Here is a 25,919-nt window from a genome sequence, read left to right as displayed (position 1 = left end):
TAGAACTGCATGGTTGTATTGGGGATGGAAGTCAAGGTTTGTTGGGTGCTGGCAGAGGATCTAAACTCTGACAGTGGCGTATTTCAGGGAGAAAAAGGTCCAGACAAGGCTTTCCATGCATCAGCACACTGGAAATCCACCCAAAGGTGCAGCAGTGTTAAATCCTGCTCCTGTTAACTCTTCTGTGTTGGTAACTAATTGGCTGCTGCTGTGAGTGGCTCTTTGAAGGTTCCCAGCAGCTGGGTGAGAATCAGCCATCAAAGAGCTCATTCTGGTCATTGTTAATGTTGATTTTGTTTAGCCGATGTTTTCTGGATCAGGCAGTTGCTTGCCTCATCTGTCTCGGTATGATGTGAAGCGGGTGGCACTCCTCTTCTTCAACAGATTAATGCATTCCCCTGTTTTGTTCCAGTAGCTTCTTTAATTGCTTCAGGCATCCTGTATATTGGGAAGAAGTTGTAACTACTACTGTTGTACTGCATAAATGAAAAAGGTCAGGTCCAAGGGTAACTTGTCATCTGGGAAAATAATCTCCTTTTGGTTTTTTTGTGTGTGTGTTTTCTTTCTGTGAGTCTGAGGCAGCAGAGAGTCTTGAATAAATTAACTATATGGCCGTTGGTAAAGGTGAAATCTGTTTAGCTCAGGCTTCTAGCATATGTGTGTGTTTGGTCAAACTTCTACCACTCTTTGAAGAAATCCAGTTTTATTGGACTTCCCTTGATCTCAGACTGAGGAGGGCTCTTGGATGGTTCAGGGTTGCTTTGAGATGCAGAAGATCATCTTGGCGTCCTGGATGTGGAGACCTTCCGGTCATGCTCTAGTTGTAACATTTGTGGTGCGATTCATCATAGACATGGAGACTGAATCCAGTCTTCTGAAAATGGACCTCACGAATAAAATTTTGTGGAACTACCTCTAGTCCTTTTTCAGATAGAATTTGGATCTCCAAAGTTTACTTCCCAGTGAAAGAAAGTAAACACCTACAAGAACTTAGATACAATATAGTTAACTTCTCTGTTAGAAGGCTGCTTAGATTCAGGGATGGAGTGGAGAGAAGGGGATGGAAGTTGGGGAGTTAAGGTCTATAGATAAATTTGGCTTATGCCCAGCAACGCAGTCTGTGAATAATCAAGTATGTCTGAAGAGCTGCAGACTCCTCAGAAGTCAAGAAAATGCTAACAAACATGGTAAATACATCTCGGTCACAAAAGCCTGTGGATTTGCAGAGCTACCTGGGGGTTTTCAGTAATGATTAAATATCTTCCTCTCTGGAGTTAGTCCTTAATAGTGCCTATAAAATAATTCAACAAAAGCCTCCTTCAGAAACCTGTTCAGTATGAAAATGTGCGCAGAGCAGATACCACTCAGTGCTAGGAAAAAAAATAACAGGAGGGTCCAAATGCTTGTTAGTATAAATTTTGTGATATAGTATGATCTGATTTTAAGATTCAGGCCTTTTCTTCCCCCAAATAGTAATTTTTTTGGATAATGTTTTTTACCTGAGGAAATTAGATGAGAGCTGCAGCAAACTTGCTCTGAGCCTGCTTTTACTATCCCATGCTCATGGATGAGCCGGGATAATTAAAAAAGAGCTTTTGGTGAAAGGAGGGGCAATCCTGGCTTACACTTTTCAGCATTTTTCTTTTTCTTTTTTTTTTTTTGGACAAAAGGTTTGAGTCCTTTAGATTGAAAGCAGACACTTTTCTTTCAAAGGAAACAAAGCCTTGATTGTTGTCAAATGGTCCACGGGTAAATGCTAAAGTGCCATACTTATTTCCTTCAACAAATAGTCCATTTAATAGACAGTTGATGGTCAGTTGTGCTGGGTTGTGTTTATATTAGATGAAAGAAGGAGATGTGAAAACACATTCTTTCTTTTTAGCTGTGGATGAGTGTAGTTAAACTGGGAGGATTTTGGCTTCCAGAGTGTCAGGACTACATACGCTGGAGAAATTTTGAAGCTGCTCCAAAAGCCATTATAGTCGATGAATGGCTTTCCTTTGACTTCCGTGGGCGCTGGATCAACTATAATTACATGATCTTTTAATTGCTGTGGTACGGAGGGGAGATGCTTCCCTGACTGCAGCTGGCAGCCATCTTCCGTGATGTATGAAGACTGATTTCCTTCCGAATTTAAATGGAAATGGCTGCGGATTCATTTTGTTCCTGGGATGCCTAACTGGTGTTCAAATATTACCCTTTTTGACTAAAAATGATTTTTTAACCCAAAAAAACCCTAATTCCGGTAGTTGATTAGAAGCTGCAAGAATATTTTCCTTAATTCAGTTGAAGCTCATTAAGTTGAAAGTTTGCTCTCAGTGGGTCACACGTATGACCCACTGCCGTTTCCATCTGCATTGGGCTCATGTAATGGCAAACAGAATATGGTGTGAGGTGCCAGGAGTTTGTGGTGTTAGCTTAAAAAAAAAAACCACACCGAAACCAAACAACAAACCCAAACAAAACCCCACAAACTCAAGAAAACCCAGCATGTGGTAAACAAGAATACCATCTCTTTGTATTGCTCTTAAACGAGAATCAGGGGGCAGGTTAGAGCAGCAGGCAGACCTTCTTTCAGTTATCCAGTCTTCTCTTTTTTCCCATTTCCATCTAAATACTTTTCCGTTATTCACCCCATATGTTTATATATGGTTTCAGGTGTTAGCATTGCTGCTGGTTCCTAGGCACTACCTGCTCTTAGTGCACAGGAAAGGGAAGCTGAGGCAAAAAAAGTTAACAAACCTGCACGTTTACATCAGCTGCCCAGGACAGTGAAACAGAGCAGGAGAACAGATGAGAAGAGCAAAACAGGAGTAGGGAGCTGGGAAAAGCAGCAGATTGTGCAGATCAGGTGGATGTGACAGGCATTTAGTGAAAAGGATAGAGAATAGCATGCAGCAGAAAATTGGGTGACTAAAGGGTTTATGGTAAATTGGAAGAAGCACTGGACCAAGGGAGCACCTGTAAGCATGTGGCTTGACAGTGGCAGGGCTTAATTTTAAAGATTGGTGAGTCTTCACTCTGTGATGAGTGTAGGTGAATGTGTGATACTTACCTGTTGCTGTAAATTAGACCACACAATTTATGTATGTAAAAGCCAGATACATTCACATCCATGACATGCCCATGTCTAGCAGAACAGGACCTCCAGTGGCTTCCCCAACTAGTTCAGTTGCAAGAACGCAAGAACTAATTCTGCAACTTCTGGAGCTGACAAATGCTCCTGCTCCTGTTGGTGGTGTGGTGCTAAAGGATGCTTAGTACTGGAATAAATTTTCTGCTGAGTAAAACTCTATGCCTGAGTGTATGTATAGTCACATTAAGCATAAAGAGCCAGATCTTCAGCAGATACAAATCAGCAAAGCTGTGTGGAATTTAATGGGCCACCTTTGCTTTTTTACTAGCTGAGGATCTAGCCCAAGCACTTAAAACTTTTAATTTGTTTTTGTTGCTCGCAATCATCCATTCAACAAATTAGTGTCAAAAGATGCTTTTGAAACCATTCAGCCAAGAAATGTTCAAGCAGATTGCTTCCACTCTGTTTGTCCATATAATCTTATTAAATGAGATGCAACTCCAGATTTACTCAGTCAGATGACATCACACTACCATAAAGATATGAACTTTAACTGTCTGTTTTGAATTTAAAGGCTGAAACCTCTCTGTATTCATAAGCTCTATATTGTGGATGCCCTCTTTGTATTTATATATATTAAGGATACACAATCCTCAGCGTGTTTCCTCATCACAGCGAGGAGCGATAGAATAGAGCACACCCTGAGCTTTCCCAATTGCCGTAGTTTTATTGAAAATCTCTGGGGCTGCATCAATTAACAGTGGTGGAGGATCCAGCCAACAGCTTAAGAAATATTTCATTACTTGCCACTTGACATCAATTCTTATGCCCTAGATGAAAAACTGACTCATGGTTATAAAACAGTAATGCCCTTTAGAAATTCTATTCACTTCATCCTTTCTTCTTGCACATTTCAAATTTCTACCTATCCATGGAAGATAAAAGGCTCTCAAAACTTGGCAGGAATGGCAAGTTTCTCTCAAACCCTTCATGAACACAATGAAGTGATCTGCTGTAATTATTTTTGTAGTAAATCACCCATTAATTTCCCATCCTGTTGTTCTTTTCCTATTGCTAGAGTCCAAGAAATTGGGTTTTGTTTCTTATGACCTGGTCAAAACTCCCCCAAAATCAGTAGCTGTGGCTGTATTGCTCTTTAGAAGCAGCTTGACTCCCAGGATCTTTGGCTATCCCAGTGACATCCAGATTAGATGACACTATACCAGATATGTATATATGTAGGTATATGCTATAGACATAGAGTTGGCATGTTCAGAAACACGCTGGCTTTATCTTCAGGATATGCCTCAAGTTCAGAGGATGGGTTATACACCAAAAATACCTGGTTTGTGGGATCACAGGTAGGAATAATTTCCATGTTTATACTGATTTTAACAATTACTGAGACTTTACTGAAAGTAAAGGTTCATGTCTCTGTCCATCTCAGCTGCTTTGTTTTCATAGAAATTTTTAGTATCTCTGGCTTTTCAGGGCATATGTTGTCAGTGAATGGCAATCTGTTACCTGGGGAAGGATATTGGACTGGCTCAGAATATTAACCTGATGTTTAGCTCCTGCTTTTCTAAATTTGAGAAACTGCAGTCCCTCAGCATTTTTTTGTACCTCCTCCCACTTGAACATTATTCTTCAACTACACGATGCAGTGGGGATACCTAGTTTTGCAATGTTGGCAGAGGATTAGGTAGAAATAATGAAGGTTAAAATATTTTCAAGGAGCTGCCAAAGGTATTTTTTAGCTTGGATTTTATTTTAGAGTCAGGCTAACCAAATTGAGGGGAGAAGGGACAAAATTGTTCACTCCCACTTATTGATCAGCAGTGATGTTTAATTACGACTGGACGTATTTTGTGGCTCTAAGTGACAAGAGTTAACAGAGGGAGTAAAACCATGTGGAGGGGGAAGAACGCCGAATAACTCATTAGCCAGTGTTAGGCGCAGTAGTAAATTAAACAGTAATATGGGTACTCCTCGATGGTCTTAGTGTAGCTGTTGGTATTGCACACACGTGTATGGGACTCTGGGCAAGGAGCTGCAAACACGGAGCAGTGAATTGCAGCTCAGCCAGGGAGTTTCTGAGCAGTTTTCTAAACCAAACAGTGCTGGTTCTGGTGCTCACGTTTGGCTTCCAAATGACTGTTTGTTCATTCAGATGGATTACTTCTAAAAATGTGAACGCTGCAGTGGTTTAGCCCAGCTTTGCCAGCAGATATAGGAAACCCATCGCATGCCTGGCTCCTGCGTTGCTGGAAGCAGAAAGGTTTCGCAGGCTCTTGTAAATTGATCCATCAGTTTCTGCAGTTAAGCACTTTGGGGCAGGAGGAGGAATAAATTCTGTTCATGGCAGAATGGGCACGAATGTTTAGTAAGTAAATATGCTATGTGGCTTTGCTAGAGCAGCGGATTGATGGACACAAAGGAGTTGAAGCAAAAACTTCTTGAGCAGCAGGAAACCAGGCAGCTGTTACCAGCAGCAAGTTGGAGGAAGGAGCTTGCAGACAAGATTAGGAAGTGGCCAGACTTCAGTTCCCTGGGTGGGGAGAGGGAGAAGATGGAGATAAGCCAGAAAACTATATGAGACTTTGAGGATTTACAGGGAGATGCAAAATAATACATAAATGTATTCCATTCTACCATACTTCATAAATAGGTATCCCCAATGCAGAGTGCTGAGGCTGGATGTGCCTGAAGGCATTTCTCTTTCTCCATCTGAAAGCAGAATGAGCTGTACTGATTTGGCAGCTGAATAAGCCCCTTGTGCTGCTGGGTTCTGTGCTGCTGGGGCTGGCTGCCCCACCATGCTGCCCACCGCAGCCCTGCTTGGCCATGGCCCACCTTAAAGAAGTCCCAGTTCCTAATTTGAGCATGTGGGGAACAGCTGGAGATCAGTCAAATTCATGATCTCTTGGCACACAAAGGGAAGTTACTAAAAAGACAAAAAAAACCCCCAAAAAGGCAGGGTGCTACCACTGTGTGCATTCTTTGTATTTGGTATCCATGGGTGGATATTGCACAGCAGTATCAGATCCTAAACCCAGACACGTAGAAATCTCAAGCTGCAGTTAGCTCCACTGCAGGACAGTGGAAGATGCTGGAGCTGTCCCTCAGTGATGCTCATTTGCAGCAGGTACCACGGGGCACGAAGCCGTGCGCTGACCTGCAGCAATACAATGGCCTCATCTGCTGGCGTGGTCCAGGAGACTCCTTGAACTGCTTCGTGTCTAGGAAGCTTGAATCACTTGAGATGCTTAGGGTTTTTTCACAACCAATTATATCACACATGAATTGCTGACTTGTGACCAAAATACACACCACGAAGCCAACTTCATCAGCAGAGCTTCTCGGAACAGTTAACAGCGAGACAGAGTTTACTGAGCAGACTTTTGGCTTCAGGCTATGCAAGAATTTTAAGTCAAAAGCATGCAAAAAAAAAAAAGATATGGCTGTGTTGGGGGAGGCAGCAGGAAGCATGTAGTGTCCAACCTGGAAGGTAAATCCCTCCTGCTCGTCAGTTCACGTTATTTGGAAAGTTTGGAAGATAGATGAGCATATTTTCTGGAGTTAAAGGAGAAGTGGGTTTTTTTCCTGGTGCATGCCACGCGCTCTGCCCCTCGGGGCACTGCTGGCAGTGTCTGCCCCATGCCCGCGTCCCCCAGCGTGGCATGTCAGGGGCTTCCTGCGGGGAGATCAGTCCCAACGGGTCGTGATACTGTGCTGGTGGTGCTGCCTCTGCCAGCTCCTGCCTGACATGGGTGACCTTGCCAGCTTGAACCCCAAATTTTGATGAAGACTTAAGAGATTAGTTTTATTCCACAGGGCAGTGTCTCTCTCTTTCTCACCTCTCCCTCTAATATCTCTCTGCTCCAAGGCCTGTAAATTATTTGTCTCTTCCCAAGAGATAACCACTCTGACATTTCTCCCTTCCCTAATGTCCCTTGACTCCACAAGCTTCTCCACTTTTCCCAGCTGAGCTGAGCAGTATTTTGGAAGATACCACTTTGTCCTGCAAACCTTGTCTTGGCAGCATCCTCACCCCCAAAGCACTCGTCTCCAGCTGACCTAGAGCAATAAAACAGGACTGGTTTGCACTGGTCTTTTAAGACAACCTGTCTCTAAGAATAAGAAAATGAGAGATTTTCAGACAAATGGGCTTTTGTTGACTTAAGCATCCTTAGCAGCAGCCAGGTTGAAATTCCAAGTGAGATCTGAAGTTGTTCTGTGTGGTGCATTGCTATTCATGTGAAATACTACTTTTCTGTCCAGCCACGTAATTCTGCTGAAATACTGTTGGTACAGAATATTGCCTGATGTGGAAGCCTCTCTCAGATGGAGAGGGCACATTCTGCTTGCACATAATATTGAAAGGTGCAAATTCATTGAAAATCCAGAGTTTTCAGATGAGCTGTAAAATAAACTTCTTTATAAGCATCGAATAAAAAAACTGGCAGCAGATGTTTCTGATAATGGCAGTATAATGTAATATACAAATATTCTTCAAGTCAGCTTATCCAGCTTGTCTCAGAATTTAGCAAAATAGGAAATTCGCATGTTGAGCCAGAAAACCCAAAGCCCAGGATCGCTTATGGGCTCAGTCAGGTTTTTGAGTCACAATTTTTGAACGTGCTGCTGGTCTACTTAACACATAAGAGCGTGGTATATTTTCAATTACGGATTTATTAGATTCCAACATGCCATTTCTTCCTGAACTGAGCTTTAACCATAAGGCAGACCAATTAGGTTAATATTTTCAGAGCCTCCACTCACTGCCCAAATAGGAGATAAAATAAGACAGAAGTTGCCCTTTGTGCTCTCTCAGTTGAGGCATTTATAACCAGATGGCCATGGGTTCTCCCCGTGGCAGATGCAGCATGTTGGGCGCTCAGCCTGGATTAGCCCAGCGTCGGTGGTCCTTGCAGTACTTACCTGGGGGCCGTTACCTTCTTCCACCACATCCAATTCTCACCAAACCCCGCGGGACGTGGAGACCGAACCGTTCAGGTGGTTGGTGCCGTAGCCGCGTCCCTGGCTGCTGCCATAGCAAATACTCGGCTTAAATTAGTGCTTTTCCAGGGGGCTCTGCTTTGTTTGTAAATGTTTCCTTTGGATTTTACATTTCCAAGCAAGACTTCAGCTTAGTAATTAGTGCGTGTCAGTATATTTCTTAATAAGAACTTATGAGCCTGTGAAATGGTCCAGTTGTTTTTGGTGTTTGGGAAAGAAAAATCTACTGTGTGTAAGGTAATGTAATTACTTTTCGAAAGGAGTTTTTATTATGCACCTAACTGCACATTTACTGTACTTGATAGACCAAAATAAAACCAGAAGAGAATGAATAAGCCATTTTGGTCCATTGGGTAAATAAAACAGCTAAAGCGTTTATAAATATGTATTTAGTCAGCAGAGCTGATTGGCGACTCTGCAACTGCTCCAGTGCCTGAGATAAGTAATCCAAGTTTAATAGCCTTCCATAAATATTTCCTTTTTTGTCACGAGGCAGTAGTTATTTATCCACATCATGCTGCTTGTTTGTTGTGTTTGATGAGATCTTTTGAAGAGTATTAGAGAAGTTTGTTGTTTTGCATATAACAGAGGATGTTAGGTGTGTTTTATGAAGTAGCGTGAGAGTGGTCCTCGTATCTTGTCCCCCTCTTCTCCTTTCCACCCTTGCCTCTCCCTCGCAGGTGACATGTCTTTTTGTCACTTTTTTTACTCTTTCAGTTTTGAGGAGGTTAAAACGTGCTGCCTTTCTGCTGAACTTCTAAATTCCGTCTGCTAAAGTGGCCCCAAAGATGGGACAATCAGTAGGGCTGAGTCTCAGCCCGGCTGCTTTTTCCAATTAAGTGTAAAACTACTTGACACGTGTTCTGAAACTCATCTAGCAATGTGTTTTACCAGAATGAAATTAGTATGTGTGACAGGTGATTCTGGACCTATAGGACCTATAGACTTCAAAGCTTGTTCCTTCCAAAGGCATAAGCTGGGTTCTGGTTTTTAGATTTGTTCAGCGCATTGGTCCGGGTCTGTGGAGGTGATCAGTAAGTGTCCGTTCCTGTGGGTGGTTGTGTGCAAGAGTTGGTGGAAAGGCCACAGCTGAAATCCACCTTGTGCAGCCAGCAGGTAATAGCGTAAAGTTATGCTCTTGCTTGGAAAATAAAAAGTACAAGGGAAAAAAAGTGCTGTGTTTTCTGTCTGCAGAATTGGAAGTTTTTCAAAATGTCACTTCTTACAAGATTTCAATTTAGTTTCTCATTGCAGCTGCAAAGCAGGTGACAATGGCATGCAGTGCCCCTTCTTCTATTTGTTTTGCTTCTCCCATTGAAATTCTATGATGTGAATTGCCTATAATGTTTTTTCTTTACTTTTCATATTTGAATGTTTTAAAGATTAACTTTTCTCTCAGTTACTAGTTAGATTTTTTTATTATCCTTTCTAAGTTTCCCTTTTTGTTTTCCATAGTATTCTTTCTTCTTTTACCCATATTTTTCCAAAATTATTAGTTTTCTTTATACAATAGTCATATTTAGGTTTTAGTTCTTAATGCCCATTAAATACAGAAGTTCATCAACCGCTTTTAGCAGAATCAACGCTGTGGCAATCCTTGTTCCCTGGGAACAGAGTCGGCGAAGCCAGAAATTGGAAGCAGCCCTATGCAGCTTCTCAGCTGTTATCAACACATCCAACTCCACTGGCACCCGTGTCAGTGAGGGATGATCCATTGCCAGGGACATTTGTACGGAAAAAACAACAGGTCGTGAAAACAGAGGGTTGTTGTAATTAGAGCAGATGTACTGCCGGGCGTGCGAGGTGACCGTTTCTGCACCCCGAGATGCTGATGGGACTTACCCAGCGTGCAGGACTCGGGACTGGGGCTATAGCTCAGCGCTGCCCAACAGTGAAATAACTACATGACCCATAGAAAACCCTAATAAAGGAAGAACTATATTCTTCTAACTATATAATAAGACTTGAAACAGTGAACCTCAGCAGCAGCCAGTAACTGAACGAAATTAGTGGATGAGCCCGTGAGCGGGTCGGGCTGATGGGAGAGCTCGTGGCCTCTCTGCGCCGTTACATGCTGCTCGGGGGGGGAGCTGGACCGGTGTGCTGGGTTCCTGGTGCTGGGAGCTGGAGTGATGCACAGCAGCCAGAGTCACAGAAGAGTTGGAGAGAAGGCTGATGCCATTCTTGTAAAAACAAGGTTGTTTTTGCCATCGTGACAGGGTGAATTGCCCATCCTGGGCTGCAAAATGTGTGCTGGATGTAGGACTGTCACAGCTCGCGGTGGTCTGTTGGTCTCAAAACCAGTAAGCGGCAACTCCTTATGGTAAGGCACATCATGGGGAGTAAGTCAAAGCCCTTACAAGTACGTTAAATTATCCTGGGAGCCCTGAGTGTTCCTCAGTACTACGAGGCATCTTAATTAGAGGGAAGTCTCACATGGAGGTAGTGGTAAAGGAGCAGAGACAGCAGAAAGCCTTCTCTTTTCCTTTTGGAAGTATAATAAATGCTTCCCACATTGAGGTTCACATTTGGATGACATCCCTAAATGTATTCAAAGCAGGTCAGCTGCAGTAGAGGCATTGCTAAGCGAGCATTTTTGGTAAGTCGCAGTGTTTGTGGTTACCACTGGAACGTCCTGACGTGCGTCTGGGAAGCGTGGAGATGCTGCGGAGTAATGGGGCTTTGAGTGACCTTCAGAAAGATTTCTGTTTGAATGTAAGGCAATGCTGAAAAATTACTCTTTTACCACCTTTTAATGTTCACCCAATGTAAATAATGTCACCAGAACAAATTGTTGCCGATCTGTGTATCGGGCTTTGCAATTCTCCCTTCGAAGGAAGGGTGTTCATCAGGGCTTGTTTATTGTAGCTGAGCTGTGTTCCCTCTGATTAGATGACCCCATCATCTTTCGAACATCTTTAACTGAGCATCCTCTAGTATTTTAAACCAGAAATAATAATTACAGCTCTCTCCTTTCACCCCTCTGCCTTTCCAGCAGGCAGAAGCTCTAATGTGATTATTTCACAAGATGATGTTTGTTTGCTGGAGGGTGAGAGAGGAGGCTCGTCGTGAGAACAGGGCTGCTGGCCTTGGGAGTGCCTGTGCACAAACGTGGACTTTTGCCATGGGTTTTCGCGGTTGGGGAAACCTGAAGGATTATTTTCAGTTTCACATACTGCAGCAATTAGTAGTGGGAATGACATAACTGAAACATTTTGTTCTACTCGTTTAACAATGGGAATGTGATGAAAATCATTAAAAGTATCCAACTTGTTTTCCTTTGCATGGAGAAACTAATACTGACTCAGTACTGTCACGGTGGAGGTTCCATTTCACTCTCGTGGTTTTGTAGCAATAATTTTCAGACCTTCCTTAAACCAAACCTGTTGTTCATCCTTTCAGTGTACTCCCGTGGGACAACAGGATTTCTGTCAAAACAGCCATACCGTTCCTTTCAAGGAGCTAACTGGAAGCGGGGAAGAGAGAGCGGAGGGGGGAGCGCGGCTCCGTGCGCGCGTGTCCCCTTTGCTGATGTGCTGATCAGCAAGTGGCTGATGTTAGTGCCGCTCTCCGGGGAGAGGCAGCTCTGCCGGGAGAGCCATTAATATCCAGCCACTCTGTCGGTGGGAGCTAAGCACAGCGCACTTATTTAATTTAGACATTAAATCTTTTTTTCTTAGTGCAAACAAATGCTCCTTTGCTAGCTTAAAATTCTCCTCTGCAGCTTTGGAGGCCGAGCTTTTGTCTGCAAATCTGCTCTTTTGGGAAGGGCTCCGAGGAGGAGGAGATGATGGGTCCTTGCCTGCTCTCCTGAAGCCCTGCTGACCCGTGCTGGCCAGTCACTGCTGGGGCAAGGGGAAGGGACTGTGTGTCCGCGGTGGCTCCAAGGGCTTCAGGTCACTGAGTGGTTAAAGGTAGTCGGTCACAACTGCTCTGTTGAGTTTGCAATTGAAAACACGAGCAAACAAGGGAAAAAAACCCAACCCCAAGCTAGATGTTTTTAGCTTACCCTTGCAAAATCCAATCTGCAACCTGTGAGGAGACACCCTGTAGCTTTGCTTAGAGCTAAAGGCCATATAAGCAAGCATAAAATGAACTAATAGAGCTAATAGTTATTAAAACTGGGACTTGGGCTGACTTAAATACAGCAAAGTTGGTTGTTTTTATTTCTGGTGAGAAGGGATGAGTTCAGATTTTGCTTCTTCATGAACAGAGATGAAGCTAACCATTGTCTAGATCCATAGTGAATCCTCATCCTTTGATGCTACACATGCTGCTGTAGAAATAAATGGGTTATTTTCCACAAATACCACCTATGCTAGTATTGCTTTTTAATTATTAGAAAGACTGTTGATGCCACCACTGTTTTCTCAGGCACGCTGTATGGCAAGATGATGATCTGAGATTTCCAGAATACACCCATGGGTTCCTGGGAAAGTGATCTAAATCCAAAGGGTTGGGTTTCATTTAATAAGATTCAGTTAGTCCTTGGAGAGAACACACAAACTTTATTTTCTAAATTCAGATAAAAATATGTGTTTTATGTGCCAGTTATTTATCAGGCACTAGAATATGAATGTCAGGGTTTGTAGGGAGAAGTGATACCTTTTATTAGGGCGACTGAGATTGAAGGAGGCCAGGGAAGCTGTTGAGCACGGGAGCTGTTTGTCAGATCCAAACATTAGTGGTAATTGTCAGATACTGGATTCCCTCCCTTTAGTCTTGAACAGAATTTGCTGTTTTAAAGTTACTGTAAACACAGTCTTTTTACTTGCTATCAAAATCTAATTATGTGTGTTTGCCAGCTGTTATGATAAAAATGGCTTTCAGGTCTCCCATCCTTATCTCCCTTGTCTGTCTGATTTATTATTTTTTTAATCTTTTCTTTTTGGCTGAAAAAATGATAATTTTGATGGAAGAGTTTAACGTGACGCCAGCTGACTGTAGGACTTCAGATAAGATGGTGATCTGGCAGCGAAGGCTTTGGGGGCACGCTGCTGGGGGGACATCAGCGGAGTCTCAGCCTGGCATATTTCTACTTTCTACTTCATTTACTTTATCTTTCAGAATTTAGGCTTTTTGCTGTGGCGTGGTCAGGCTAGGGTTCATGCGTGTCTATGGGTGACGTGTGCCGTAGGGAGCAGGGAGCGCTGGGACTTGTCGCGGGAAGCGGCACACGGGGGATGCCAGCCTGGGGGCTGCAGCGGGGCAGCCGGCGGGTAGCACGGTCCCTGCATTAGCTGTCTGGGGTATTATTTCACCCGGAGTTAGATCTTATCTGAGAGTTAAGCTGTTAGAAATGAAAATTCACGGAGCAGATAGTGAAACCAGAATATCTTTGTCTCGGGGGGTGACGCTGCATTTGTGGATCCCAGCTCTGTTCTGCAGCCAGGCTGTCCCCCGCTGCCAGCTGGCACCAAGTGCAAGTGGTTTAGCTGCAATTCTTCACTTGTTTCTTGTCCCGAGACCTCACTCAGGATTTAATAGGAAATAATTCTGATAGAAGTTAAAAAGTAATAATCACTTCTTCAGTCATGCTCTTGGGTATTTTTTCCCCTAAGATTTTCTTCTTCTGCATCCTCTGTTAGCGAAACACGTGCAAACACGATTCACTGGAGTGCGAACATCGCCAAAGCTGGGAGGATTTCTGAGATAAAATCAACTTAAAACTAATCATCATAATATTTAACTACATAATACTAGCACAAATGTCAATCTCATCTAATCCCATAGTCATGACGTGCCTGTCACGGTGGTGGCAAATCCTTTAGGTTTTGGTCAGGGTTTCGCTTGTCGCTGCCTGCCAGTGACAGTCTGTTGTCTTTGCTCATCCAACCCTATTGACTTTGATGAGCTCCAAATAATTAAAATTGTGTGCGTCTACTAAGAAGAAAGGCAAGAAACTTAAGTAGCAGAATATCCTCCAAAATTGGAGTATAGCTTTTAGTATTTTCCCCTGTAATTGGGGTCACCTAGTTATCAAGACAGATGAGAGCCTCTGAGGGAGACGGGCTGGTATTAGTCAGAGTTGCAGTCCCACAATTATTTGTGTAATTATTTGTCTAAAAAAGGAAGGGTTATTTTACATGGTGTGAAGAAAGCTCTTCTCTCCAGGCGGGACTAATCTGTAGCATGTTTTTAGTGCATCCCCTGAAGGAAGACAATGCATAGGAAGGAGCTTCTGCTTCCATTTCTTGCTGCTGTTTGGATTTTGGTTTTAAGATTAGGAGCACAGCGCAGTGACCGATACGTTGAAGGCTGCGAGCCGTGACCCCGTCCCTGGCACGCCGTGTCTTTCCAAAGCTTTTGCGGAAGCAAACCAAAATACCATGAATTGGACTCTGTTGGTGCCTGAGAGGCTCCATCTATTCTGGAACTTCCAGTAGCAGAAGCAAAGAAGAAATTTATGAGAGCGGTTAAAAATACTCCTTTTGATTCTTGGAGCTATATTAGTCTGAGTGATTTGCTACGCGTTACTTTCTCTGTGTGCAAACCTCATTCGGTTGCTGTTTTGTGCCTTTGTCATGATTTTCAGTGAGGCGAGTTTAAAAGGAAAGTAGTATCAATTGATCTAATACAAGTTGTAAGTGGGAAAACAGGTATTGCTCTTGAAACAGCAGCAAGGAAATGCTGGCTCCTCCGGGATGCCGGGGCTCCAACGCTTTGTCCTGTATCTGCACTACTTGTGCTGAACGTATGGATCTACTGGATTTGTGTTAGTTATTTCATCAATAAGTTGCTTTACGTTGGCTGTAACCAATAAGTAAACCCTATTGTTTGGTCTTAATGGGGTTGGAGGCCCTAAGATGTATCTTGACAATTATGAGCCTGATACCTATAGCTGAGCGTCTTGGATTTAGAAACCATTTGACTCCTATACACACAATTTTGAAAATAACTGGAATTAACAGGAATTTCTTGTATCTTTATGTTGACTATATGTATGTTCTCAGATGGATTTCAGCATTTTATATTGAATTTTATTGACTATTGGGGTTTTACCCTAAAAGCTACTGCATTATCTTAGTCGCAGCGAGTAACCTTTCTCATGTGTGAAATGGGGATAACACTAAGTAAACTTAGAAACATTGCGTTGGGTGGTTGAAGTATTTTGGTACCTTTAAAATAAAGCTGTCAGAGAAACTGTGTGTGTGTGTGCCACGGATACGCTTTGCTCTGGCAGGCAGCAGCTTTCTGCCCAGGTGACGCTGTGCGGGTCGGTGACAGATTGAGGCAGCTACAGCAAGCTGCTAAAGTTATTGATGGGTTGGGGACCACCACGATGGGTGGGTCAGAACTTGCCTGTCATTGATGTGTGGGGTTTGGATGTTCCTCGGCAGCATCACTCGCGACATCTGCAGGACATGTCTCTCAAGTTACTGGAACAGAGGGGCTGGGCAAGCTCTTGCTGAGACTGTTGTCCTCCACTGATGGAAGTGCAGAAGGAGATGGATGCGGGAGGACCGGGGCTTGTCTAAAGACGTTCCCTGCTCCGTGGGGAGTTCTGGACTTGGGGGACCAGGTGAGGGCAGTCATTTGCTGTGCTCCTCTGGTACTTTGCCCAGCAGAGCTCCTCTCCCTGGCATAGATCCTCCATTTATAGACTGAAGCGTGCCTGATATTGTCAGGTATTAAATGTAAAATTATATGGAGACATTAGGTCTTTGGGAACTTAATTAACATGAAAAAATGAGGCTGTTTATTTCTGGCCTTGTGTCGTACCCGTCAATGATGCTGGAGGGTGTTGGGGCTGGCGGTGGCTGGGTCTGACCCACGCTGGAGCAGAGAGGTGTCCATGGGGGTCTGCCCTCAGCTGCACTTCATCTTCTGCAGAGCCTGACCCTTCAAAAGCGCTGGTTCCTGCTGTGCTTGCACCGCAATATTGCATCACACGCGGATGGGCAGAGAAAGTGATTCTTCAAGTCTGTTAAGAAAGAGCTTTAAGGCTTTCTTCTCTGGAAGTAAATTTATTGGCGAAAGGAAAGTTGAATGGGATCACTTGTGAAAGAGGAGCAGCAGCAGAATGAAAAGGCTGGCGGGGTGCAGGAGGGTCAGGGAGACACAATTTCTGCCCATGGCAATTAGAAAGGGTGAGAGGGAGGATTGAGTGGAACAAAAGAGAAACAAATGCTTTGAAGGAAACAAGCCCCAGGTCTAGACTTACTGATCTAAATCTTGATTGAATTAGTCATTCACGGAGGTGGGGCAGTGACTGGAGGAGGCCAGGAGCCTAGGAGATGGATTTACTCTCTGCAAAAGTTATTTACTGGGCAGCTGCTGGTGCTTATCGGTGCTTTCTGCTGGTTTTCCTATGTGCGTATTTGGAGCAGGTGGATTTCCTGTTGAACTCTATGGCAAAAGGAAAAAGCTTCACGTCCTTAGGTGCGCTCATCAGAGCAAATCTAAAGGGAAGCCCAGGGCATTTTAGCATTGGCGTGCCATGGCAGATGTTGGCATCCCTTCAATGCTAAAAGATTGCTGTGCGCTCTGGTCCGCAGGGTATTACCGGCTTCACTTCTGCATGGGAAATCCATCCTTCTGCCCCAAAGTCCCCTGGAAGACATGCCCCCCTTCCCATCACCCTGCAGCGTCGCTGTGGGCCAGACTTGCTGGAGGAGCCACCTTTGCTCCCCCCAGCCCGTGCTGCTCGCTGCTGTGTCTCGCCCCTCCGCTGGCAGCGGTGGGAGTTGTGTGCCTGCCTGCGTTTGCAAATTTGGCCTTTAGCTGCTTGGTCTCCCGTTTTGTTGACGGCTGGAGAGATCATGCAGAACATACAGAAGGATGCGGTTGTGTGCGATGAATAATTATTAAGTGCTTGGTTTGTGTTATTGCTCGAGCCAGGTTTGAGAGATCAACCTTCGTGGCGTTTGTGATACAGAGCCTCTCTTGGCACAAGGGCAAGCTTAAAGAAAAAAACGACAAAATTCAGCATCTCAGCCGGTACCTCCAGGACCAGCACCCTCCTGTCTGTTAGACATCATTGTGCGCCCTTCCTGCAACCCTCCCCGTATTTAATGAATAGCACCCAATATGCTGGAGGTGGAGTATCTTTAGAGGAGAACTCCGCTGCCAAAGTCGGTATGACTTTTCTGTTTAGCTGTGCTGAATTATTTTTGATAGATGTTTCTGTGGTACGGACCAGCCTCAAATGACTTTCGTCTGTACCTTGTTGTGATACACAGCTCTGCAAAATAGCTTCTTACAGCTCTCTCTGGGGAAGGCAGTGCTTTACATTGAATGAGAGATGAGATTGCAAGGTCTGCACTTATCTTCCTTAAAAAACAAATAAAAAACATTTCAACAGCCTGAGGTAACTAAGTGTTACCCTGGTATTTTGTAGCAACTTTTTTAAATAGAGGGAGGCTTTGTTAATACCATAGTACCGGGGCAATACTCTACAGCTGACATCTGCAAAATCTCTTCAGTTTTGTGTTTCATTATTTCAACAGATCTTACTCATCCCTAAAGGTTTTGGTGTAGTCCTAAGGAAAAGCAGTGGTGCGTACGTGTGATCCAGAGTCATGAAAGAAGAATATGGGTATGCACACCTGCTTTTTTCTTATGAATAGGAGATCCAGACGGGGGGAAAAAAAAAATCTATCATTTCACAACCATCTGTGCTCTTCCATTCAGTTAAACCAAGGGACCCCAAATCCTGTGGGTGCAAGAGCCAGTGCACAGCGTGCCAGGGGTTGGGAGCTTGCACGCGCATCTGCACCTCGTGTGAATGCAGCAACGCTTAAGCCAGGAAGATGCAGCAGAAACCCACCTGCCCATAATGTTTTCAGCACTGACTGTACAGGATTTTGCTCCTGGTTGCCCACCTGCAGGAGGTGGGAGAAAACTGAAGCCTGTACAGATTTGTGCGTGGTCACGGGGAACACGGGAAAGGGCATGTGGTGGCACGGGCAGGAACAGATCATGAGCACGACTCCTTATCTAGAGCTTGTGATGATTTTACCTCAAATAACTCATCCTGCTCTGTCCTTCCTATCTCTCCCTCAGCTTTGCAAAATGTATTTCACGTACGCAGTGTCTCCCTGCTTGAGCCAGTTATCTGGCTCTCAACAGCTACTTATTCTTTCAAAGTACTCTATTACTGCTAGAATTTGATTTTTATATATATACAATCATTTTGCTATTGTGATGGTTGTGTGTGGCTGTGGATGCAGAAGCACCTTAGCTTCCTGCCTTCCCATATGCTCCATCTCTCACTGCAGTATTGATATTTCTATACCTGGTGGTAAAATTAATTAAATTATGTTCTCTATTTATTAACTAGTTTATTGCTTTAATTATTTATTGCTATTGCAGCTGATTTGATTTAGGCAATATTTAGTTCTGTTTCAGTAACTTTTCATTTTAAAAACAAACTGGTTTGAATTCATTGGCATTAACAACCTGTTATTGATTAGTTTGGCCTCAAACTGTGTGATGGGGAAAGAATGGCTGTATGCCATGCTAAGCCTTCAGACTTGAGCGTTAATGGCAAGTTAAACGATATTTTTCTGGGAGTAGTTCTTTAGAAAGTGTATGAAGACTTGCAGGTGTCTAAGGAAGGTCAAAGCCCCTCAACAATTTCTGTGGCTTGAGCTTATCTTTATAGGAAAGAATGAAGTAATGGATGCAGAGCTAAAAAACTGCAACACCTCCTCCCACTTTTGTACCTCAATCACGGCATTCAGGCATGCCCTTTACTAAGTTTTTTGTTGTGAACTGGTAATAACACCTGTAGTGGTGAAATTCGTTCTGCTAGACTGTGTATCTCTTAAAGTCTGCTCTCCAATTTGAAGAGCTTAATTCAAAACCTATTAAAATCAATTGGAAGGTTTCCTCTTTCACTGGTACTTCATGTCATACCTTATCTCCAATAATGACTTGCTAGCTTTTCTCTGTGTCATTACTTTCTTCTGACTGTTCATGATTTAAAAGACCAAGAGGTTAAATAGCTTCTCTTCCACCATCTCTGGTTACCTGCGAGAAAAGCTCAAGGGCTACACTTGAGAGCAGAAAACGAAGGTCTTGTTTGTAAATTATAGTTCAAGGTCAGTTTGAAGAGTGTTTCTTGAGGGATCGGGGCCGGGGCTTATCCTTCTTTTCCATTCCTACCACAGTGGCAGCCAGGTGGTCATCGTGGCCATGGCATTGGGTTTACGTTCAGCCAACATGAACTTGTGCTAAGTCCAAACCTCTCCTGGGGCCGAGCTGTCGTGGTGGTCAGAGCGCTGCTGCCCATCCACCGGAGGCTGGGGGCTCTGCTTGGCTGCATGGTCCTTGCGTTGGGTCTGGCCAGCTGCAGTATCATGTCTTTGCCTCAGGTGAAGCATATGCTGCCTGACGGATATGAAGTGCTGTAGGTCTCCTTGGTTCTCCTGCCTTCCAGAGGTTGCAGGTCATATCTTTCTGTCCATGAGCTCTTTTATGGAAAAGTGAAAGGTTGAGGGGGGCTTTTCTGTAACCTCCTTCTTCCTCTGAGAAATATCCTATATTTATTCCGTACTACAGTGTGTTGTTTACAGCATATGCAGTGATATTAAACAGCTGCCACATCTCAAGCCGGAGGTAGCTGCAGCAATCCTGGAGTGCCCGCGTAAGCTCATGTCGAATCCCCGGGGATGAAGGGCTCTATTAAAAATGTAAGATCATTATCACTAATCTTGAAAGTGGACCGATGCATTTAACATATATAATTATAAACTTTCAAACGAGATGATTTCATCTGGTGGAGCATCTGGGAATTGTTTTTTCATTATCACGTTTCAGAGAGTGAAAAATCTTCCTATTCTCTCAGAGGATTTTGTGGGATTAGTTGCTGCTGTTTGCTGTTGCGTATTCCTGCAAATGTTTGTATAATTATGCACGTTTCTAATTCATTTTGCATCCTTTTGGGGGGGTTTGCATTGCCTTCCCCAGTGATGTGCTGGGATGGTCCCTTTCAGATGGCAAGGAAAATAAGGGCAGGCTTTTCCCATGATCAATTTGAAAAACGGTCTGACAACGTGTGCAGGAGTTTACTGATGCGGCAAAGTACTTGCTAGCGCAATCAATTTGTGAATAACCGTACTGACTCAGAAAATCGCCTGATAAAGTGATTTGCATGAATGATATTTTCAGCATGAAATGCAATAGTAAACATATACTGATATTTTCATCCAAAGATTGTCTAAATTGCCTTCTAAGCCCCTGAAAGCAGGTCACGCTGTCCGGGCAGCAGCTCTGACCGCTCGTTGGTGGAGGTAAGGTGTAAGAGGAGGTCTCTGTGGTCCTGGTGATTGAAAATTTTGCTTCGTGAAGGAAGTGCTTCCTCAGTAAGATTTTAAGATAAATGGTACAGACAGTCAGAAGTCGCTATGAGAGTGTGTTTTTACCTGATAAGAACAGCTCATCCCAGTTTGGATTTTCAAAGTATAGGGCTATTGTGACAACAACTGATCTTAAATTTTTTCTATTAGAATAACACTCAGTAAAGGCAAACCCAAGGCATGTAAATTTTAAGTTAGCAAAGACTTAATTTCATCAATAGCCTTAATTCTCTCTCCCTCTAATACTAACTTTTATAGGGAAGGTTTTGACAGTGCTGGGGGAAAAGTTGGTGATGATGGACCAGGAATATTCTCACAGTTGTTTAAAATCTAGTTCTTGGAGAAGCAGCAAGACAAATATTCATGAAAAAGGCAGAAAAAAAGGGGGAAAGGTGTAGTTTGTGTGGTGCTTGCTTATAAGCCTGTTGCTTAAGAAACGTGAGTATATCTGCCACACGCAACCTAACCGACGTACGCCAGCATTGGGGTTTTGAGGCAGGGTTTGTGCTCTCTGCTTAAGGACTGTTGGCATTGCAGCAACAAGAACATCTGGTGAGTGAAGCCAGGCTCTTAGCGAAGGCAATGGCAGGGAAAGGGAAAGAACGGCTTGGGAAGGAAAGCAGCCTTCGGAAGAGGAGGCTTGTTTTTGTTGCAGGTAGGATTTAGCCCATCGACTGAAGGTGGCGATGCCGTTGGGGTGAGCCCTTTTGATAAGATGCCCGTGGGGCTCTTGGTGAGGTAGCTTTAATGGAGGAGACGGGAGAATGATGGAAACTTATTGCTTTGAGATCCGTTCTCCCAGCGTTTTGATCTTTACAAAACTCGAAGGACATTAAGAGTTTAGAATGAATCCATCCTTTTCATGTCTTAATTCTTCTTCATGCAATTCCTGCATTATATCAATAGATATCTTCAGCCGGACCGAAGGGGTTTTGTCTCTTGTTTAACTCTGAGTAAGGTACACAGTGATGGGTTGTTGGAACATCTTTGGTACCCATAGCACTTGTAGGATTTGCCCCATTCTGCGTTTGTAACAGAGAATTCAATTGTAGGGCACCTCTTTCTTGTAAATAATATGACTTGTTTTAAAGGTGATCTTGATCTTTGTTAGATTTTAGGGTGCACAAAGTTATAAAGGTGCTGTTGGATTTCCCATTTGAATGCTAGTTCCTGCCAGAGATGCTGGCTTGCTCCTCTTCTTGCTCTGTAATTTCACTGTACACCCAGGAACTGTGGGATGAGCAGGGACTTCAGATGTCATATTCTCTGTTTAGCTGCCTGGTTATCACTCCTTACATTCAGGAACTTAACTAGAAAGGAGAAGCAGAGGAGGAGAGGAAGAGGTAAATAGTGTGGGGAAGGGAAGGGGGAGACGGGTGCAAATCTTGCGCTTGGCTGGGGTATTGAGCTGATGTGTCCACCAGGTAGAAGCTTTCTGGGAGTGGGAGCAAGCAAGTGTGAAAGTGGTGGAGATACCTGGTACTGAAGAATGTTTAAGTTCCTACTGAGGAAGGATCACGGTAGGTTTACCATTTTTTGCCAAAAGTGATCCACTTCTGGCCAGCCAAGCATGTTTAAATTAGATCAGTGCTTAAGGCTCTTAAATCACATTCTTTTATAGGATGTTCTAAGGGTATTAAGAGTTTTTCTTGTGATATTGCTTTCCTGTTTCCAGCGGGTAAGACAGGAGATACTGATGGAGGAGCAGGCTTGCTTGGGAATAAGGGTACTCCAGAGAGTCTTAAAAGATACAAGTTAAATGGGAAATTTCTCCTTGTTCTTGCTAGGGAGGAAGATCCATTGCAGCTGCCTGCCAGGAGCAGAAGCATAGCTTGCCTGGCAGTTGGGGAAGCTCAAGGTTTCATACGGGAGGTTGATGAAAACCTGTGTCCCCCTCAGTACAGCGTTAGGAGCCAAAGGATTTTGTAACAAAATGGAAGAACGTTTCTACTGGTGCAAAAATTATGGGAAACAGTTAAGTTTGTCTTTTAGGAGTCCCCTCTTACCCTCTGAGAAGACCGTGCTAGTGGGGATTTTCAGTAGGATTTACTCTCTTTTTCTGGTAGAAATGGTACAGCACCACAAGTGAAAATAGTGACAGAAAGAGAAACTCACACATAATTTGAGCAGTATGAGCTCACTGCTCAATATGTGACACTGCACAGTTCTTTGCCCACATTGGAAAGGTACGGTGAGGCTTGCTGGCTTTACAGCAAGGTCTCAACCAACCTGTGACCTTGGTGTCTTAAGTCTTAATGGTCTTTTCACAAACAAGATATGAGCAAAATAGAGTCTTTTCGTAGACTTGTAAAACTTAATTATTTTACAAGGGTAAACTTAATTAATAGAATTCATTGACACCTGCAGTTGAACTGGCTAACACATTCTCTTTCCTCAAATGTTTAACCACTAGTAATTAATACTATTTTGCAGTCTGCTAAAGCATCCCTACCTTTGTTCAGCCTTGGAGAAGCCGGGGGTTTCTTTTGTAAGAACGTAGGTGTAACACCGATTCCAAACGCCAAATCTCCACTTTTGCTTGGAGATGCCCAAGTTCCAGAGAAAGAAGGGCTTAAGATGCCTTTTTTTTAATGGGCTGGCATGGTTGCTCAGCCTGATGGCACAGAGCTCGTCTCTGTGGCTCCACGTGGAGCCCATTCACTCCTCTAGAAACCCTTTCAAATAATTTCAAAGTTAGAAATTTAGGAGTGCATACGCTTTGTGAAGTGATGCAATGATTTAACACTATTTAAAACAGAGGAACTCCTGTTATGCCTCTCTCTTCCCTTTTAAGCTTTTCCATCAAGAGCAGTTGAAATCAATGACTTAAACTCCTCTGTGCATCTGCATGTCTCATGGAAGGAGTGAGGATGTTGCTGAAAATTTAAATAATGACTGTGGAAACCAATAGCAAGATGAAATGAGTACATCTGCCAGTCACTGCAGCCCCTGGGTGCAGCAGCAAAGGAAAAGTGGGCTTTAAAACCCACCTGGCACAACAGTGCCCTTACTGACATTGCACACGTAGTTATACTTCTTCCGATAAAGATAAATGTAGGGTTTTTTTTCCAAAAGCACAAAACAAGTGATTAAAGTCAGGTTAAGTTTTGCATTTTTAGAGCGGCTTAATTATAACTTTAAAACATGATGGTTAATAAAAAGGATCAGAAGTAAAAGGGGATATTAATTTTACTTGGTCTGTAATATTGCGGCAGTTATGTTCAATCATTTGTAGGACAGAAGGCTGTAAAATACACCCTGTGATGAGGTTATAGTAAAACTAAACATCATCATAAATAACAAAATTCAACTATTTATTTACTGATCTCTAAATAAGATGTGATTGGAGTAAATATGATGGGAGACATTTAATTAAACTGAATGAAGGAGTGTAGTAAGCATCACAACATCGCCAACGAAAACAGCAAATTATTGTGTTAAGACTCTCAAATGCATCTATAACTGTGTCCTTTTGACAAATGTTTCATTACCTCTGTGAATGCTTTCAAATTGATTCAAGGACATCCAAGTGCCATAATATCTTGCCCAACCTCTCAGTCAGGGTTGTTGTGCTTCTTATTTTCAGTGAAAACATTGCAAGTAAGGAATATATTCCGTAAAGATAAAACTGGCTAATACCCACAACTCTGTAAAATGAAGATACAGTTTGAATTTGAAGGATTGATAAGTGTATTGTCACAGATGTCAAACTATTCTTCTCTTGGTAGTAGTAAATCTTTTTCCGTGAAGTGCGTCGTTTCTCTTTTTGATATTTTCAGGAAAAACATCAAAATACATTTTAATTGATCCAATGTTTGATATGATTCTGCTTCATTCTCCTGTTCTATTTTGGAATAGCTAGATCAAGAAAAGGAGGAGAATTCCTCCTGTGCACAGGGAGGAAACCTTGTCTAGGATGTGGCTCCTGCTAGAGATGTTATTTTGAATAGCTGATAAAATTCAGCCCAAAGGCTTCTGCTCTGCTGCAGTAGAGTTTTTCTTGTCCCCACCATGCAAAACTGCTCTGCTGCCTCCATTTTGATCCCCTCTCCCTTTTTGTATCTTATTTTTATTATTTTTTGAGGGCAATCTAGTCAGTCGTGCTCAGATTCCAGTTTCCCACTAGACAAGCTGTTGTTGTCCGTTCGCTTGTAGTATCGCCACGGGGGAGCTGCTCGGGGTACACTAATGAGTCCTGACTCTGGAGCGCATCTGCCTTTCACAAAGTGAACAGAAGCAGCATCTCTAAGTTTCTTTGCTGCTTTTCGAACCAGACCGGTGCCTAATTCATGGGAAGCCCATGTGCAGTTTACACAGCCGTGTTCGCTCCATCAAAAATAAAATCAAAATTTCTTACTGCATACAAAATAGATAGTAGGAGTTCATAGGAGAGGTGTCAGAACCATGAACTTACCAAGTTGGTAAGTACTGACTTTGTGCTTTCGGAGGACTTTCTCCATAAAACGAGGTGGAGAGGACTTGAGGTTAGAACACCAAGTACACTGCAGAGGCAGATGAAACCAGAGGCCATTAAGAGCCCTATCTCTTGAAGCGTGCTTTGTGATAGAAGTACATGAAAACCCCTCACTGCAGGTCCCCGTCTGTAACGGTGCTAATGGAGCTTTGAATAACACAGTGCAGCATTGCTGCGGTCTCATGGTTTTATCATGCGTTTTCTATTATTTCTAGTTCTTCTATGGGAACCAGACTCATCCTTTGTATTCTTTCAATTTTTTTGAACATAAAACGTGCAGGACACTGCCAGGTGGGCATCCCTGCCAGGAAGATGGCAGCATTGCACTGTACCTGTGCAGGCACGTTGAATTGTCTCCCGCGGCTTTGCACGCTCCGTAGCACAGATCTTGTGCCCAGCAATTAATTTCTGTTTCTGCTCTCTTCTTGCCCAGCTTTCCCTGGACCTGGGCTGAGGGGGATGTGCAGATCGCACCCCTGGGTGAGCTGGGAAGCATAACGACTTGTTTTTCCCTCCATGTGTATTTAAATGAGTTGGGAGTAGAGCCCCTGCACTTGACATTTTGTCAATACTGCCTTCATTAGAAGCTCACTTCTGTTCCTTAAAGGTCCCTTTTTAGATGTAATTTGTCACTTTTGTTCAAGTGAGAAGGGTATGTGGAGGAATGGGGTGGTTGTGTTATTTCTTGGTGGTGTAGATTCACGAAGAAATGGGCAGTATCAGCACATTGTCTGCTGGAGTTGATCAGGTCCAGACTAAAACTCCACAGGTTTAAGACCCATCAGCAGTTTTGGCTGGTACGAGCCAGCTGAGCTTGAAACAGTGGGTCTCATGGAGCCAAAACATCCTTCTCTTTCCTACCCTCATCTTCCATTTGACTTTCTAGAGAGCAGCCAGGGACATCAGCTCACCAGGGGCAGATTTCAAATTCAGTACGTATTTGTAGTGGTAGGTTTGTTTAGAGTCATGTTCTTTGCTTAAAACCAGTCTGTGAAACTTCACCTGATGATTCCTGTAGTGTCTTTTCTAATCTGGACATCAATGTGAT

At 43.4% G+C, this 25,919-nt stretch overlaps 1 protein-coding gene across 2 annotated transcripts in view; it reads left to right on the top strand.

Annotated features, from left to right (window-relative positions):
- Positions 1-25,919, top strand: part of FSTL4 (follistatin like 4) — a 231,798-nt gene that overhangs the window by 19,097 nt on the left and 186,782 nt on the right. The window lies entirely within an intron of this gene.

Source organism: Grus americana, chromosome 14 (assembly GCF_028858705.1).
Source record: "Grus americana isolate bGruAme1 chromosome 14, bGruAme1.mat, whole genome shotgun sequence".
Classification (NCBI taxonomy): domain Eukaryota; kingdom Metazoa; phylum Chordata; class Aves; order Gruiformes; family Gruidae; genus Grus; species Grus americana.
Note: the sequence above shows the minus strand (reverse complement) of the source record. Positions and strands in the feature narration are given on the sequence as shown.